This window comes from Pangasianodon hypophthalmus, chromosome 8 (assembly GCF_027358585.1).
Source record: "Pangasianodon hypophthalmus isolate fPanHyp1 chromosome 8, fPanHyp1.pri, whole genome shotgun sequence".
NCBI lineage: Eukaryota > Metazoa > Chordata > Actinopteri > Siluriformes > Pangasiidae > Pangasianodon > Pangasianodon hypophthalmus.
In genome coordinates, this window is record NC_069717.1 from 13,211,951 (window position 1) to 13,221,371 (window position 9,421).

Genomic DNA, 9,421 nt, shown 5'->3' on the forward strand with positions numbered 1-9,421 from the left:
TTTCAAAATAATAGTTAAGAGACAGATTTATTTCAGCTTTTATTTACTATATCAGATTTTTTTTACTCTTATACAGTATTAAGTGGCATTGCGTTTTAATTGCTTGAACATGAAGGCTTGGGGTAGCTTTGACAAACGTTTTCAATTCAGATTTTTCAGACAAATTTTGTTGTCTTTAAGCCATTTTGTTACAGTGTTGGAGGTATGCTTAAGATCATTGTTCTGCTGGAAGACCCAGCTGGGGTCAAGTTTTAAATTACTGGCTGGTGTCTTGAGGTTTTGCTTCAGTATTTCTAGATAATTCTCTTCCCTCATGATGCCATCTATTTTCTGAAGTGCACCAGTACTTTTTCCAGCAAAACACCCACAGAACATAATGCTGCGACACCAATGTTTCACAGCTGGGCTGGTGTTCTTAGAATTAAAAGCCTCATGCTTTTTCTTCCATATATAGCACTGATCATTATGGCCAGATAGTTAAATTTTTATTTCATCTGACTACAGAACACTCCTCCAAAAGGCTAGTAATCACCTGAACACTTCAGCCTGACATTTTTTTAATGCCGGTCTTAAAGTAGGGGCTTCTTTCTTGCGCAACAGCTTGTCAGGCCACGAGTCCTGGAGGACTTGTGGAGGTCCACAAATTTTTTCTAAGGTCTTGGCTGAGTTGCTTGGATTTTCCCATGGTATCAAGGGCAAAAAGGCACTGCCTCTAAAAGTAAGCCTGTAAACAAAGCCAATTAAGTCCTAATTATGACAATTGGTCAATCAGAAGCCTCTAAAAGTGATTATATTAATTTATGGAATTTTCCATACTGTTTAACGACACAGTCAACTTGGTGTATGTAAACATTTGACCCACTGGAATTCTGATACAGTGAAAATGAATGCTGAAATAAATCTGTCTCTAATCAATTGTTTTAAAATGACCTCTGATGTGACCAAAGTAGAGGCCCTAACTGATTTGTCAAAAGAAATGTATGGTACCTTGAGATGTATGGAGATGTGAGAAATGAGATGTAGGTATATGTAAACTTTTGACCTATACCTTATACAGCATCTTCTTAATCCAGGCACTAAGGAAATCTTTTGCTTAAATAGATTATTTATCTTGCCAAAGTGCCACAGAAGCAACTAAGTCTTCATTCAGTCATTAAGTTATTCAGTCTTAAAAAAAAAGAAGTCAAAACACATTTTTAAATTCCAACATTGTTAACAATGAAATTGTAGCATTTCAGGAAAAATTCTACTTTGGGAGAACTCAAAATCTGCTTCAGTGCCGGTTTGGGTTAGTCTCAGGTTCTTTTTTTAAAATGAAACCAGTCTGATTTATGAACACTTGGGTAAAGGGAGGATCTGATTTGAAATCTTTGTTTACAGTTAAACCAGGGAAGCTGCCATGTTTCCCCTTTCATTTCTGATATGTTCCTATGACAACAGCTGTTCCTCATGCTGTGATATGATTTTTTGTTTCTCCCATGCCAAGACAAAATTGAAAATTATTTTTGCATGTGGAACAGCCCAAATTAATGCCTGATTACAAACATCATTGATCATTTGATTGTATTCAATTTATTTTAGTCTATGAAGTAACATTACAGTTATGTGTGTGTGTGTGTGTGTGTGTGTATTAATGTGTCATTTATAGAATATGTTTGTTTGTTTGTGTGGTTGTGTGTGTGTGTGTCTGTCGTATGCCTCTATCTGACTTGTTTTGGAAAAAAAAATAGGTCATCCTTAAAACATGTGCAATCTACATGGCAACCATCTGCTGATTTTTTATTGGCTGATATGTTACCATGGTAACTGGTTAACCTTGAGGCTGCAGTCTCAGACCAGTTTGTTGTCTGGGAGAATCCAGCATGCATGAGAGCCTCTCTTAGCCCAGATGTCATACACGCCAAGCACATCGGATAGACGGAGTGCGAGTCTGGCTCAGGCAGCTCTCCTGAAACATTAATGCTGTGATAGTGGAGGCCTGTTAGAATCATGACACTGCCAACTTTAAACTGCCTCACAGAAGGGCTGTCTACAGCACCACTGTCTCTACAGCTGTAATCCTGTAGGCTTTCCAAGGCTACAGTGACACACAGTCTATTTTTATGGTAGTCTAGCTAAATGGAACTGGTAATGAACAGCACCATTTCCTTTGAGATGTTTTTAACCATCTCCTCATTTATTCTGCCTCCTGATGGGAGCTGTTTAATCTCAACAGTCATTGTGATAGAAATCGTCTTTTGTGTTTATAAAGCTCTAAAAGAGTTGTTTTGTTACTGAACTATTTTATAAATTAGATTTTCAATAGTGCTGATTTCATGATTTTTGTCTGGGTGATGTGAGCAACTTACTTCAAGCAAGGAATATACTTGGGTCAGTGCGCTATAAAACGAGGTATATAACACTTTATAATAGAGATACGGCTATCAAATTTGGTATGAATAATCACAGTGTGGCCAGTGGAATAACATATTGCTTATTGCCATTGTTGATCATTTTAACTGTTGATATACTTTAAATGTAACAAATGTGAAAGTTCTCATTCATTCACTTTCAGTAACCACTTTATCCTGGTCAGGGTTGTGGTAGGTCCAATGACAATCCTGGGGACACTGGGATCAAGCAGAAGAATTCACCCCAGATGCGATGCTAGTACATCTCAGGCCACCATGTGCACACACAGTCAAACACTCATTCACTACTATGGGCAATTTAACGTAGCCAGTCTGCATGATTGTGGACAGTGGGAGGAAACTGGAGAACCTGGTGAAAACTCACTAGAACATGCGAAACTCTGCACAGACAGTAACTCTAGCTCAGGATTGAACCAGGAAGAATTTTAGATTAAATGGGTAAATCCTGTAGGTCGTTTAATGTTGCAGGGATTTTTAATCAATTACTGTGGCATTTTTTTAGTATACACATACATGCTTGATGTCAAACCTTTACAGAAGTCTAAATGAGTACTAGTGGTCTTGTCCAGTGCCAGTCATGTTTTTACCCATTATCTTCACATCTATTCTCCCTCTAAGGAAAGCTGATTACAGCACCAGTGGAACCCGTGAACCTGCATTTCTGTGCTGTATAATTCCTATATACTTTGTGTCCTTATTTCCAATTTCATAAATGCATGATCACTTGAACACAATTTCATTCAGTCAGATATCCTTATCCAAGATCTTCCTCATCCACACAGTGCTCTTATTGGCTGATTTCTCAGATTACTGCCATTGATGTCTCACTGAGTTGTCATCTCGTGATGTTGATTCATGCTGCTCCCAGAAGGAAAAATGTCAACCACACTCTCTTCCAGTGAAAGTTGAGCTACCAAGAAATTTCAGCTGCTCTTTGAGGTTAGTTTATTTTTATAGCCAATGATGACAGGTATCTGCTAATTCACTTCTACCTCAACCTTTCATCCTCTCTTTCTCTACCTTTCATATTTCCACTGGCTTGTCCAAATTCAATGCTTGATTAACTGGGGGTGCCTGTGTTCAGCATTGGATTTATTTGTGATCTCACAATGCACAGTAGTGGTTTATGGCTGGTTGGAGGTTAATGGAAAGTAGACACTAGGGCTTTAAGAATTTGTAGTTTTCAATAAGTATTTTTTTTTTTACCTTGCCTACTAGGTTTAAATGTTATACTGTATTGTGGCAGTTGTAAGCTTTAGTTGTGCTGTCTGTTTTCATCTCTGTACCAATGTTATTGTGGAGAGGTGTGAATTATTTGCCCAGCAGGGGGCTTACACCCCTCCCCTTTCTCATCGCCCTGCTCACCAGCAGCTAAACACAGTCACGATGCTCTACACACGGAAACCCAGCAGTGTCATGACTAATCTTATAACAGACTTACAGCGATAAAATAATTCATTTGTTTATACTGATTGAAAATGTCCAATAAGCCGATTTCTATTCCGCTGGTGGAATGGAATGCCAGTGTTCTGTGAAAAAGGGTTAAAATAGATGCTTTGGTTTGTTCAGTTGTACAGCAGTCATATTAGGCTGGTGTTTATTAAGTTTTGATAATGGACAAGAGCACAGGTGCAGTCATGTGAGCTGACATAATAAAAAAAAATTAAGTGCAAAAAAAAAACCTTCAGAGGGCAGATTTTGGATTTTAAGGAACTTTTTTTCTGACATTTTTGGATTTTACTGTGGTCTTTGCTACCAATATATCCTGACAACATACACTACATGGCCAGAAGTATGTGGACACCTGACCATCACACACATATGTGGGTGGGCCTTCCACAAACTGTTGTATGTTGCCCCAGAGTTGTAAGCAAACACGTGAGGTTCATAAAGACATGGTTTGCCAAGGGTGACTGGCAAGATGGAAGAAGTCAAGTGGCTTGCACAGAGCCCTGACCTCAACCCCACTGAACACCTTTTGGATGAACTGGAACCCCAACTGTTCCTCCTCACTTGCCATCAGTGCCTGACCTCACTAATGCTCTTGTGGTTGAATGAGCACAATTCCCCACAGCTCAAATGCTCCAAAAGAGGAAAGTGGATAGCCACCCTAGAAGAGTGGAGACTGTTCTAGCTGCAAAGGTGGCACCAACTCTGTGTAAATGCCCATGGTTTTGGAATGGACACATATGGGTGTGATAGTCAGGTGTCCACATACTTTGGGCCAACTTTATTTTCAAAAAAGAAAAGTGTAAAAACTTTGGCACTGCATTGACAATAACTGCTTGATTTCAGTAGCGTCTTGAGCTATGAAATGCAAGCCTGTCCACACAGACAAACTGATTAGCTAAAAAAAAATTTCAGTTGTTTTTATTTCAACTAGTTATACAGCAGCACCCAGTATACAACACTCACTGGTTGGGCATATTTAACCTCACATTTGTAATGAATATACAATGGATTTTAAATGAATATAATGATTAATAATTGATACTAATAGACAAATAGAAAATGGTAATCAGATACAATCAGTGTATGAGAGTTGCAGAATAGTTGCTATTATATAAATTGTCTGAATGTCATGATATTTTAGTAGCTACTGTTTTGTGTTATTAGCCTTGATTTGTAATAGTTGGAGCAGATCTAGATCCATGGCATGGTGTATGTACACACACACACCCTAGTTCTGCCCATGGTGAAGTTTCTTTTGTGATTACTGTTGTGATCAGTGTATAGTGTAAAAAATAGCAGCATAGATGAACTTGCACCATACAAGCTTTGCTGCATATATGATTGTTTTAAATTTATTTTTCATTACTTTCCCATTCTTCAGGCTTTCAAGGCACTGATGAGCTGCATAATAATTGGCTAAAGTAAAGAGAGATATATACCACCACCTAGTGGTAATAATCCTACAGCTCGCATGACACCTTTCAAGCACAAACACTCAAGCACAGGATCACTGTATTGCCTGATCAGTGGGTTTCATGTTCTCCTTAAGGGAGACAGTTTTACAGCAGGTAGACACACACACACACTTTTTAATCAGTATTTAGGTAAAAACATTAGACAAAGACACACAGACTGTGTTTTTATTTATTTTATTTTATTTTATTGACAAAAGCTATTATCCACAAAGCTATTCTCTCCACAACTGAGAGAAGATTCAAGCAGTTGAAGGATAAAGGCCCTGCATAAGGTTTTCTGCCAGTCCTGGATCTGAACTCATAACCTTCCAATCACACGTTTAAAAAAATAAGAACTGAGCTACTGCTGGCCATAATCATTAGTGGCAAAAGGTAAGTTATTTTAAAATATTTTTTAATTATTACTAGTGTATGTTTGCATTATTTACTTACACAGTTGTCTGTTTGAAGCTTTTGTAACTGTTGTGATAGTGTTTAAGTCACTGGTATGTTTACTAATGACATTGAGTGTTCAAGGAAAAGACACTTTTTGTCTACAGAGGTCTCTCAGGCCTGTTTATTCATGGATCACTTACACAAATGTTGTATCTTAGAATACATTCCTGACTGGCTGAATAAAGAATATACCATATTTCTTAAACTATCCCTGTCTTTTACTGTGCACTTAGTCTGTCATGATTCCAACTTGCATTTAATCACTTTGCTTACAACCGTCATATAAATTGGCAGGGTCAGTTTCAGCAAATGCTGTATTTTAGAATATATTCCCATCCTGAGTGGCTGAATACCGAATCTACCATAATGCTTAAACTGACCCTGCGAATTTACAAGAATCGTATAGACAAAGTGCTTAAATGCAATTTGAAATCTTGACAGACTCAGTGCATAGTCAATGACAAAAGTTCCTTATTTGAAAGCATCTGTTCTTGGTTCTCTATATCACTCTGTGATGAAGGAACATCTGTTCCAAAGTAGCACCTCATAAAATCCCTTTAAAAGTGGAGGAATATATTCAAACAGAGGAATTTATTACTTGTTCCTACTAAGTCTATTGAGCTTTGGAGAGCAGACAGTTGGGAGTAGGATGTATTTCTTTTTATTATACTATGAATGTTACTGAATATCATTACAAGGGAAGTAGGTGTTACCCCCCAAAGTCAGGCTCAAGTATGCACTGCAATAGAGTGTCAAGTAACCGATTGGAGGATATAAGAGAGTGAGAGTTTTATCTCAGTGAGCCTCACCTATACCTGGGAAGACCTTTAAAAAGTCATTCAGGCTCTTGTCCATAGCAGTGGTGACACCAGCAATATGTTCTCCTCCTAAATATTTGGTCCTTTGCACATTCACACACAAAAAAGCAAAATACATGGTTAACACACTGACAGTTCATAAGTTAAAACATACACTCTGTAATGACCTCTGTAATGAAACTTTGTGAATAATATGAACCCAATTTGGTAAAGGACATTTGTTCTATGTTTCAGTTTATGTAAGAGATAATAATGTTTATCATAGTCCTGGCGTCCAGGGATAGTATTTATGTTCATTACTAAATTTTGAAGCTTAACTGACTGGCCACTTGCGTTGAATAGTTTTAAAATTTACACAAAGTACACTATAAGAAGTTGTTCATTTCCTAATCTGAAGCATTAATAATGGTAACTTTTAATAAAACTAGTAGAAGTGCTATTTATGGTACCAAATGACTCTAAAATGTAACACAGTGCAGTTTGTTTGGGTTCTGTGGATAGAAGGTTCTGGAATAAAAAGCCATAATGGACACTATAAATAAATATAATTATATGTTTTCATAAACTTTGAATAATTGGATTATATTCATAAAATAAATCTGTGCTGTGATTAGAACGTTTAAAAACCCCTTCCTTAAACTACTTACACCTAATATGCCCAATTAATTAGCTTGCTTACTTAGATATGTTTAATAAATAAAAAATATTCAAATAAATTGGTGTTTTAAGCCAATGTGACTCAGCTTGTGTTATAATCTTGGGGATATTTCACTACTTATCTAAGGAGCTACGCCAGATCTACTAAATAGTGGTAAAATCCCTGGCATTTAAATGTGTGGGTGATTCTCACTATGTTACACTCAGAGACATGTGAGAACTCCTAGAACATGAATCGGTGTGAACCTGCTATTATGATGTTAAACTGATAAAACCACTTGACTGAGTAACATCTTTATATAAATTTATATAGCATGGTCATTGCATTGACTTAGAACTACCAGATAAATTTCTATTAATTTTCTGGATGTAGTAGTTCAGTGGTAAATGTTTTTATTCTAGTCAAAAGAAGGTTGAAAATCTTGAGATTGCCAAATAAACACTTAAATCCTCAGCTATATTTTCAATCTGCTTCACTTGTAGGTTGGTTTGTTTAAAAGTATTTGCTGAAAAAGTAAAAGCACTACACTGGTTTGTTATTGTTTGTCTGTAATAGAATTACTGGTCAAAGCTACAGACCAAGCACACTCTAGTCACCATCATGGCTGCAGATCACGTGAACATGATGCTGTTCATTATGAGCCCATGGCCCTCTCTGATGAACTAGGCAGTAAGAAGAGTGGCATATAAAGATCCTGTTACCAAGGAAACAAAGTGAGGAACAGGCAAAACCAAAAGAACACAAACCAAGGAGTCAGGAGACCCCTGTTTCCATGGAGACTGAGTCATGACAACAGACAAAGAGGATGGGAGAGGTGGAATGAAATCTTAGAAAAAAACACCTTTTTCATCATATTTATTTTACTAGTAGGTATTACAGTACAAAGAGGCAAATGAGAACAGTCTAGAATGAAAGAATGGGCATTACACACACACACACACACACACACACACACACACACACACACATATATATATATATATATGGGGTGACATGATGGGGTGGGGTGTTTCAACAGCTAGCATAAGTTCAAAAGCTAACATACAGCTATAACTGGACAAAGTAAAAGTGTGGGATAAACCTGGAATTAATTAAAGTGTCTGGAAATAGGGACTGGCTTAACGGATTCACCATTATTGTGCTCCAATTTTATATTTTCCTAATGAGATGATGTCATTTCTAATCTGCCAATTCCCATATCAAATTTCATTCTCTTCTATCCTAAATCCTAAACATATAGTAGAAAGAGAGACCCTAGGCGATAGACCAGAGCTGGTATGAATGTATCAGATGAAGCAGCAATTATGTGTGTCCAATTATATGTGTACAGTTATAACTCATCTTTTTCCATTTCCTGCAAAACAACAAGGACATATGCAGCAGAATTATATGTAGTTGTAATTAGTATTTTGTAATGCAAAGGTTGCTATTTAATCTCAGACTGGCAATCTATGTCAAAGAGGTATTAAGCCACATTGAAAGTTGTGTTAACACTAATTCACATTCAAACACACCGTATACAGTACGAACACGTGAAGTAAGTGACTCAGTCTTTTTGGACAGAAAGTAAACATCCACCTCCACATCCGAATGTACTGTCTTTGTTTTTTTTTTTTAAACTGAAAGATATTTAATAAACGTAATAAATATAATGAAAGGTAAATGAAAAGCCATTATATAAATGGCATGACCTAATGATGAATTATGGACCAGCGGAGTGCTGTAACACACTCAGTGTCTGACAGAGAGACTGAGACACTGTGGCCAGGATTGCCCTGTGTTTGAAGAGAGAGAGAAAAGGAAATGAGGAAGAAGCAGAATTATATCTGAATGAAGCAAAATAAAAAGGTATAATTGTAAAGAGAAATAAAAGGAGTGCAAATATAATGTCTATATTATTTCAAAATGAGGAGCACACTGAATAGCTTGCTATATAAATAGACAGGCGTACAAATCCATGACACTGTTGCAGTGTTCAGTCTTGGCCCTAGGGCAGCTGACAGCTCTGGTGCTGTGGCAGCTCTACTAAAGCTTTACAGACCCACAGCCATTCTCTTTCTGAACATCTAAAGTTTATAGGATAAATAGTTGCTTTCTTTCCGTCTTTGTCATGTAGCTTTGAGTAAATACACCCACACTGAATCAGTTTAATGTCAAGTATAGTTCTATTCA